This window comes from Lipotes vexillifer, unplaced genomic scaffold (assembly GCF_000442215.2).
Source record: "Lipotes vexillifer unplaced genomic scaffold, Lipotes_vexillifer_v1.1 scaffold484, whole genome shotgun sequence".
Taxonomy (NCBI): Eukaryota; Metazoa; Chordata; class Mammalia; order Artiodactyla; family Lipotidae; genus Lipotes; species Lipotes vexillifer.
In genome coordinates, this window is record NW_006786458.1 from 2,396,444 (window position 1) to 2,406,993 (window position 10,550).

Genomic DNA, 10,550 nt, shown 5'->3' on the forward strand with positions numbered 1-10,550 from the left:
CCTGATCTTAGAGGAATTGGTTTCAGTTTTTTGCCATTGAGAATGATGTTGGCTGTGGGGTGGTCATATATGGCATTTATTATGTTGACGTAGGTTCCCTTGATGTCCACTTTCTGGAGAGTTTTTATCATAAATGGGTGTTGAATTTTGTTGAAAGCTTTTTCTGCATATATTGAGATTATCATACGGTTTCTATCCTTCATTTTGTTAATATGGTGTATCAGATTGATTGATTTGCGTTTATTTTTTATTATTATTTTTTTAACATCTTTATTGGGGTATAATTGCTTTACAATGGTGTGTTAGTTTCTGCTTTATAACAGAGTGAATCAGTTATACATATAGATATGTTCCCATATCTCTTCCCTCTTTGTCTCCCTCCCTCCCACCCTCCCTATCCCACCCCTCCAGGCAGCCACAGAGAACCGAGCCGGTATCCCTGTGCCATGCGGCTGCTTCCCACTGGCTATCTACCTTACGTTTGTTAGTATATATATGTCCATGTCTCTCTCTTGCCCTATCACAGCTCACCCTTCCCCCTCCCCATATTCTCAAGTCTGTTCTCCAGTAGGTCTGTGTCTTTATTCCTGTTTTACCCCTAGGTTCTTCATAACATTTTTTTCCCCTTAGATTCCATATATATGCGTTAGCATACGGTATTTGTCCTTCTCTTTCTGGCTTACTTCACTCTGTATGACAGACTCTAGGCTATCCACCTCATTACAAATAGCTCAATTTCGTTTCTTTTTATGGCTGAGTAATATTCCATTGTATATATGTGCCACATCTTCTTTATCCATTCATCCGACGATGGGCACTTAGGTTGTTTCCATCTCCGGGCTATTGTAAATAGAGCTGCAATGAACATTTTGGTACATGACTCTTTCTGAATTCTGGTTTCCTCAGGGTATATGCCTAGTAGTGGGATTGCTGGGTCATATGGTAGTTCTATTTGTAGTTTTTTAAGGAACCTCCATACTGTTCTCCATAGTGGCTGAACCAATTCACATTCCCACCAGCAGTGCAAGAGTGTTCCCTTTTCTCCACACCCTCTCCAGCATTTATTGTTTCTAGATTTTTTGATGATGGCCATTCTGACTGGTGTGAGATGATATCTCATTGTAGTTTTGATTTGCATTTCTCTAATGATTAATGATGTTGAGCATTCTTTCATGTGTTTGTTGGCAGTCTGTATATCTTCTTTGGAGAAATGTCTATTTAGGTCTTCTGCCCATTTTTGGATTGGGTTGTTTATTTTTTTGTTATTGAGCTGCATGAGCTGCCTGTAAATTTTAGAGATTAATCCTTTGTCAGTTGATTCATTTGCAAATATTTTCTCCCATTCTGAGGGCTGTCTTTTGGTCTTGTTTATGGTTTCCTTTGCTGTGCAAAAGCTTTGAAGTTTCATTAGGTCCCATTTGTTTATTTTTGTTTTTATCTCCATTACTCTAGGAGATGGGTCAAGAAGGATCTTGCTGTGATTTATGTCATAGAGTGTTCTGCCTATGTTTTCCTCTAAGAGTTTGATAGTTTCTGGCCTTACATTTAGGTCTTTAATCCATTTTGAGCTTATTTTTGTGTATGGTGTTAGGGAGTGATCTAATCTCATACTTTTACATGTACCTATCCAATTTTCCCAGCACCACTTATTGAAGAGGCTGTCCTTTCTCCACTGTATATTCCTGCCACCTTTATCAAAGATAAGGTGACCATATGTGCATGGGTTTATCTCTGGGCTTTCTATCCTATTCCATTGATCTATCTTTCTGTTTTTGTGCCAGTACCATACTGTCTTGATTACTGTAGCTTTGTAGTATAGTCTGAAGTCAGGCAGCCTGATTCCTCCAGCTCCATTTTTTGTTCTCAAGATTGCTTTGGCTATTCGGGGTCTTTTGTGTTTCCATACAAATTGTGAAATTTTTTGTTCTAGTTCTGTGAAAAATGCCAGTGGTAGTTTGATAGGGATTGCATTGAATCTATAGATTGCTTTGGGAAGTAGAGTCATTTTCACAATGTTGATTCTTCCAATCCAAGAACATGGTATATCTCTCCATCTGTTTGTATCATCTTTAATTTCTTTCATCAGTGTCTTATAATTTTCTGCATACAGGTCTTTTGTCTCCTTAGGTAGGTTTATTCCTAGATATTTTATTCTTTTTGTTGCAATGGTAAATGGGAGTGTTTTCTTGATTTCACTTTCAGATTTTTCATCATTAGTATATAGGAATGCCAGAGATTTCTGTGCATTAATTTTGTATCCTGCTACTTTACCAAATTCATTGATTAGCTCTAGTAGTTTTCTGGTAGCATCTTTAGGATTCTCTATGTAGAGTATCATGTCATCTGCAAACAGTGACAGCTTTACTTCTTCTTTTCCGATTTGGATTCCTTTTATTTCCTTTTCTTCTCTGATTGCTGTGGCTAAAACTTCCAAAACTATGTTGAATAAGAGTGGTGAGAGTGGGCAACCTTGTCTTGTTCCTGACCTTAGTGGAAATGCTTTCAGTTTTTCGCCATTGAGGATGATGTTGGCTGTGGGCTTGTCATATACGGCCTTTATTATATTGAGGAAAGTTCCCTCTACACCTACTTTCTGCAGGGTTTTTATCATAAATGGGTGTTGAATTTTGTCAAAAGCTTTCTCTGCATCTATTGAGATGATCATATGGTTTTTCTCCTTCAATTTGTTAATATGGTTAATCACATTGATAGATTTGCGTATATTGAAGAATCCTTGCATTCCTGGAATAAACCCCACTTGATCATGGTGTATGATCCTTTTAATGTGCTGTTGGATTCTGTTTGCTAGTATTTTGTTGAGGATTTTTGCATCTATGTTCATCAGTGATATTGGCCTGTAGTTTTCTTTCTTTGTGACATCCTTGTCTGGTTTTGGTATCAAGGTGATGGTGGCCTCGTAGAATGAGTTTGGGAGTGTTCCTCCCTCTGCTATATTTTGGAAGAGTTTGAGAAGAATAGGTGTTAGCTCTTCTCTAAATGTTTGATAGAATTCGCCTGTGAAGCCATCTGGTCCTGGGCTTTTGTTTGTTGGAAGATTTTTAATCACAGTTTCAATTTCAGTGTTTGTGATTGGTCTGTTCATATTTTCTATTTCTTCCTGATTCAGTCTTGGCAGTTTGTGCATTTCTAAGAATTTGTCCATTTCTTCCAGATTGTCCATTTTATTGGCATAGAGTTGCTTGTAGTAATCCCTCATGATTTTTTGTATTTCTGCAGTGTCAGTTGTTACTTCTCCTTTTTCATTTCTGATTCTATTGATTTGAGTCTTCTCCCTTATTTTCTTGATGAGTCTGGCTAATGGTTTATCAATTTTGTTAATCTTCTCAAAGAACCAGCTTTTAGTTTTATTGATCTTTGCTATTGTTTCCTTCATTTCTTTTTCATTTATTTCTGATCTGATTTTTATGATTTCTTTCCTTCTGCTAACTCTGGGGTTTTTTTGTTCTTCTTTCTCTAATTGCTTGAGGTGCAAGGTTAGGTTGTTTATTCGAGATGTTTCCTGCTTCTTAAGGTGGGCTTGTATTGCTATAAACTTCCCTCTTAGAACTGCTTTTGCTGCATCCCATAGGTTTTGGGTCGTTGTATCTCCATTGTCATTTGTTTCTAGGTATTTTTTAATTTCCTCTTTGATTTCTTCAGTGATCACTTCGTTACTAAGTAGTGTATTGTTTAGCCTCCATGTGTTTGTATTTTTTACTGCTCTTTTCCTATAATTGATATCTAATCTCATGGCGTTGTGGTCGGAAAAGATACTTGATATAATTTCAATTTTCTTAAATTTACCAAGGCTTGATTTGTGACCCAAGATATGATCTATCCTGGAGAATGTTCCATGAGCACTTGAGAAAAATGTGTATTCTGTTGTTTTTGGATGGAGTGTCCTATAAATATCAATTAAGTCCATCCTGTTTAATGTATCATTTAAAGCTTGTGTTTCCTTATTTATTTTCATTTTGGATGATCTGTCCATTGGTGAAAGTGGGGTGTTGAAGTCCCCTACTATGAATGTGTTACTGTCGATTTCCCCTTTTATGGCTGCTAGTTTTTGCCTTATGTATTGAGGTGCTCCTATGTTGGGTGCATAAATATTTACAATTGTTATATCTTCTTCTTGGATCGATCCCTTAATCATTATGTAGTGTCCTTCTTTGTCTCTTCTGATAGTCCTTATTTTAAAGTCTATTTTGTCTGATATGAGAATTGCTACTCCAGCTTTCTTTTGGTTTCCATTTGCATGGAATATCTTTTTCCATCCCCTTACTTTCAGTCTGTATGTGTCTCTAGGTCTGAAGTGGGTCTCTTGTAGACAGCATATATATGGGTCTTGTTTTTGTATCCATTCAGCCAATCTGTGTCTTTTGGTGGGAGCATTTAGTCCATTTACATTTAAGGTAATTATCGATATGTATGTTCCTATTCCCATTTTCTAAATTGTTTTGGGTTCGTTATTATAGGACTTTTCCTTCTCTTGTGTTTTTGTCTAGAGAAGTTCCTTTAGCATTTGTTGTAAAGCTGGTTTGGTGGTGCTGAACTCTCTCAGCTTTTGCTTGTCTGTAAAGGTTTTAATTTCTCCATCAAATCTGAATGAGATCCTTGCTGGGTAGAGTAATCTTGGTTGCAGGTTTTTCTCCTTCATCACTTTCAGTATGTCCTGCCACTCCCTTCTGGCTTGTAGAGTTTCTGCTGAGAGATCAGCTGTTAACCTTATGGGGATTCCCTTGTGTGTTATTTGTTGTTTTTCCCTTGCTGCTTTTAATATGCTTTCTTTGTATTTAGTTTTTGACAGTTTGATTAATATGTGTCTTGGCGTATTTCTCCTTGAATTTATCCTGTATGGGACTCTCTGTGCTTCCTGGACTTGATTAACGATTTCCTTTCCCATATTAGGGAAGTTTTCAACTATAATCTCTTCAAATATTTTCTCAGTCCCTTTCTTTTTCTCTTCTTCTTCTGGAACCCCTATAATTCGAATGTTGGTGCGTTTAATGTTGTCCCAGAGGTCTCTGAGACTGTCCTCAGTTCTTTTCATTCTTTTTTCTTTATTCTGCTCTGCAGTAGTTATTTCCACTATTTTATCTTCCAGGTCACTTATCCGTTCTTCTGCCTCATTTATTCTGCTATTGATCCCATCTAGAGTATTTTTCATTTCATTTATTGTGTTGTTCATCATTGTCTGTTTCATCTTTATTTCTTCTAGGTCCTTGTTAACTGCTTCTTGCATTTTGTCCATTCTATTTCCAAGATTTTGGATCATCTTTACTATCATTATTCTGAACTCTTTTTCAGGTAGACTGCCTATTTCCTCTTCATTTGTTAGGTCTGGTGGGTTTTTATCCTGCTCCTTCATCTGCTGTGTGTTTTTCTGTCTTCTCATTTTGCTTATCTTACTGTGATTGGGTTCACCTTTTTGCAGGCTGCAAGTTCGTAGCTCCCGTTGTTTTTGATGTCTGTCTCCAGTGGCTAAGGTTGGTTCAGTGCGTTGTGTAGGCTTCCTGGTGGAGGGGACTAGTGGGGGGGAGGGAGGGGTACGGAGTGAGGGGCGATCCTGCGGCGGCAGAGGCCAGCGTGACGTTGCACCAGCCAGAGGCGCGCCGTGCCTTCTCCCGGGGAAGTTGTCCCTGGATCCCGGGACCCTGGCAGTGGCCGGCTGCACAGGCTTCCCGGAAGAGGGGTGTGGATAGTGACCTGTGCTCGCACACAGGCCCCTTGGTGGCGTCAGCAGCAGCCTTAGCGTCGCATGCCCGTCTCTGCGGTCCGCGCTGTTAGCCGCGGCTCGCGCCCTTCTCTGGAGCTCCTTTAAGCAGCGCCCTTAATCCCCTCTCCTCGCGCACCAGGAAACAAAGAGGGAAGAAAAAGTCTCTTGCCTCCTCAGCAGGTGCAGACTTTCCCCCGGACTCCCTCCCGGCCAGCCGTGGCGCACTAACCCCTTCGGGCTATGTTCAAGCCGCCAACCCCAGTCCTCTCCCTGCGCTCCGACCGAAGCCCGAGCCTCAGCTCCACGCCCCGCCCGCCCCGGCCGGTGAGCAGACAAGCCTCTCGGACTGGTGAGTGCCGGTCGGCGCCGATCCTCTGTGCGGGAGTCTCCCCGCTTTGCCCTCCGCACCCCTGTTGCTGTGCTCTCCCCCGCGGCCCCGAAGCTCCCCCCTCCGCCACCCGCAGTCTCCGCCCGCGAGGGGGCTTCCTAGTGTGTAGAAAACTTTCCTCCTTCACAGCCCCCTCCCGCTGGTGCGGGTCCCGTCCCTATCCTTTTGTCTCTGTTTATTGTTTTTTCTCTTGCCCTACCCAGGTACGTGGCGGGTTTCTTGCCTTTTGGGAGGTCTGAGGTCTTCTGCCAGCATTCAGTAGGTGTTCTGTAGGAGTTGTTCCACGTGTAGATGTATTTCTGGTGTGTCTGTGGGGAGGAAGGTGATCTCCGCGTCTTACTCCTCCGCCATCTTTCCCCCTTCTCCAGATTTGCGTTTATTGAAGAATCCTTGCATTCCTGGATTAAACCCCACTTGATCATCGTATATGATGCTTTGAATGTGCTGTTGGATTGTTTGCTAGTATTTTGTTGAGAATTTTTGCATCTATATTCATCAGTGATATTGGTCTGTAGTTTTCTTTCTTTGTGACATCCTTGTCTGGTTTTGGTATCAGGGTGATGGTGGCCTCGTAGAATGAGTTTGGGAGTGTTCCTCCCTCTGCTATATTTCGGAAGATTTTTAGAAGGATAGGTGTTAGCTCGTCTCTAAATGTTTGATAGAATTCACCTGTGAAGCCATCTGTTCCTGGATCTTTGTTTGTTGGAAGGTTTTTAATCACAGTTTCAATTTTAGTGCTTCTGATTGGTCTGTTCATATTTTCTATTTTTTCCTGGTTCAGTCTTGGAAGGTTGTACTTGTCTGAGAAATGGACATTTCTTCCAGGTTGCCCGTTTTATTTGCACATAGTTGCTTGTAGTAATCTCTCATGATCCTTTGTATTCTGCAGTGTCAGTTGTTACTTCTTTTTCATTTCTAATTCTGTTGGTTTGAGTCTTCTATTTTTCTTGATGAGTCTGGCTAATGCTTTACCAACTTTGTTTATGCTCTCAAAGAATGAGCTTTTAGTTTTATTGGTCTTTGCTATTGTTTCCTTCATTTGTTTTTCATTTATTTCTGATCTGATTTTATGAGTTCTTCCCTTCTGCTAAGTTTGGGGTTTTTTTGTTCTTCTTTCTCTAATTGCTTTAGGTGTAAGTTTAGGCTGTTTATTTGAGATTTTTCTTCTTTCTTGAGGTAGGATTGTATTGCTGTAAACTTCCCTGTATAGCCAGTTTCCTGAGAGTTTTTATAATGAATGGATGTTGAATTTTGTCAAATGCCTTTTTTCTGCATTTATTGAGGTGATCATTTAATTTTTACCCTTCATTTTTTTAATGTGGTGTATTAACATTGATATGTAGATATTGAACCATCGTTGCATCCCTTGAATAAATCCCACTTGATCATGGTGTGTGATACTTTATGTATTGTTGAATATGGGTTGGTAATATTTTTTTGACGAATTTTGCATCTATGTTCATCAGTGATATTGGCCTTTAATTTTCTTTTTTGTAGTGTCTTTTTCTGGTTTTGGTATCAGGGTGACGGTGGCCTCATAGAATGAGTTTGGAAGTGTTCCTTCCTCTGCAGTTTTTATGGTAGTGTTAGAAGAATAGGCATTAACTCTTCTCTAAATGTTTGATAGAATTCAGCTGTGAAAACTTGTTTGTTGGGAGATTTTTGATTATTGATTCAATTTCATTACTAGTGATCATTCTCAGATTTTTCTGTTTACTCCTGATCAGTGTTGGAAGATTGTATGTTTCTAGGAATTTATCCATTTCTTCTAGGTTGTCCAATTTGTTGATGTATAATTAGTCATAGTAATCTCTTATGATCCTTTGTGTTTCTGTGGTTAGTTGTAACTCCTCTTCTTTAATTTCTGATTTTATATGTTGGGCCCTTTCTCTTTTTTTCTTGATGAGCGTGGCTAAAGTTTTTTCAGTTTTGTTTATCTTTTCAAAGAACCAGCTCTTAGTTTTATTGATTTTTTTTCTGTTGTCTTTTTAGTCTCTGTTTCATTTATTTCTACTCTGATATTTATTATTTCCTTCCTTTTACTAACTTTGGGCTTTTTTTGTTCTTATTTTTCTAGTTCCTTTAGGTGTAACATTAGATTGTTTATTTCAGATGGTTCTTGTTTCCTGAGGCAGGCCTGTATTCCTATAAACTTACCTCTTAAAACCAAATTTGCTGCATTCCATACATTTTGTAGTGTTGTGTTTCCATTTTTTTTCTTAAAGTATTTTTTGACTTCCTCTTTGATTTCTTCAGTAATCCATTGGTTGTTTGGTAGCGTGCTGTTTAGCCTGCACGTGTTTGTGTTTTTTGCCAGTTTTTTTTAGTTGATTTCTATTCTTATACCATTGTGGTTTAAAAGATGCTTGATATGATTCCAATCTTAAATTTACTGAGACTTGTTTTGCAATCGCCTAACATGTGATCTATCTTGAAGAATGTTCCATCACTCTTGAAAAGAATATGTACTCTGCTTTTTTATGGAAGGGATGTTCTCTATATACCTATTAAGTCCATAGATGCCATAATGCATTGTGCAAAAGGCCAGTGTTTCCTTCTTGATTTTCTGTCTGATGATCTGTCCATTGATGTAAGTGGGGTATTGAAGTCCCCTACTATTATTATTATTTGCAGTACGCGGGCCTCTCACTGTTGTGGCCTCTCCCGTTGCGGAGCACAGTCTCCAGACGCGCAGGCTCAGCGGCCATGGCTCACGGGCCTAGCCACTCCATGGCATGTGGGATCTTCCCGGACCGGGGCACAAACCCGTGTCCCCTGCATCAGCAGGTGGACTCTCAACCACTGCGCCACCAGGGAAGCCCCCTACTATTATTGTATTACTGTCAATATCTCCCTTTATGTCTCTTAATATTGACTTAATGTATTTAGGTGCTCCTATTTTGGGTACATAGATATTTACAAGTGTTATATCCTCTTGTTGGATTGATTCCTTTATCACTATGTTATCCCTTTTTTGTGTCATATTATAGTCTTTGTTTTAATGCCTGTTTTGTATGACATAAGTATTGCTATCCCAGCTTTCTTTTTGTTTCCATTTGTGTGGAATATCTTTTTCCATCCTTTCACTTTCAATCTGTGTGTGTCTTTAGATCTGAAGTGAGTCTCTTGTAGGCAACGTATACATGGGTTTTTTTTTTTTTAATCCATTCAGCCACTCTATGTCTTTTTTTTTTTTTTTTTTGCGGTACGTGGCCTCTCACTGTTGTGGCCTCTCCTGTTGCGGAGCACAGGCTCTGGACGCGCAGACTCAGCGGCCATGGCTTACATGCCCAGCCGCTCCGCGGCATGTGTGATCTTCCCGGACCGGGGCACGAACCCGTGTCCCCTGCATTAGCAGGCGGACTCTCAACCACTGCGCCACCAGCGAAGCCCTGATTGGTTCTTTTTAATATTGTCTGTCTCTTTTTTGAAGTTCTCACTGTGTTCATCCATTATTCTCCTGAGTATGGTGAGCATTTTTATGACTATTACTTTGAACTCTTTATCTGGTAAGTTGCTTATCTCCATTTCGTTTAGTTCTCTTCCTGAGGCTTTGTCTTGTTCTTTCATTTAGAATGTACTCTCTTGCCTCATTTTGCTTAATTCTCTGTGTTTGTTTCTGTGTGTTAGGGATATCAACTATATGTAGATATATATAGTGGCTTTATGTAGAAAGTGTCCTGTGGGGCCCAGTCTCCCAGTTTCCCAGAGCCAAGTGGTTCAGGAGTATCCCCTGTGTGGGCTGTGTTCACCCTCCTGTTGTGCTTGGGCTGCAATTGCTGCAAGTGTATTGGTGGGTGGGGTTGGCCCCAGGCCATCTGTGAACGTGCTCATGAATGGGGCTGGCCCTCTGGAGTGGGAGCCATTTTGGAGATGCACTGGTGCCGGCCAGGGCTGCCTGCTAGGTGGTGTGGGGTTGGAGTTGCTTTGGAGGAGCCAGCTTGGGTGGGTCCTCAGGAAAATGACAAGGTGGGGTGCACAGTGTTAGCTAGGTTGATTGCGAGTGACAGAAGTGGTGCCCGCCAGTGCCAGCCCAGCTAGGTGGAAGGAGAGTAAAAAGAAAAAAATGGTGTCCGCCAGCACTTGCATCCCTGCAGAAAGTTCTACCAGATCTCTGCCCCTCCCACAACACACACCCTAATGTTAGTCAATGAATGTCCTTTTGGTATGGCCCAGGTACTTTTCAGGCTGCTACCTCTGCCCTGGGACTCAGAACAAGTGAGTGTGTATGTGAGCCCTTCAAGAACAGAGTCATGGGGATGGGGGCAGGGTAGTTAGGGAGTTTGGGATTGACATGTACACACTGCTTTATTTAAAATAGAGAACCAGGGCTTCCCTGGTGGTGCAGTGGTTAAGAATCCTCCTGCCAATGCAGGGCACACGGGTTCGAGCCCTGCCCTGGCAAGATCCCATGTGCCACGGAGCAACTAAGCCCGTGTGCCACAA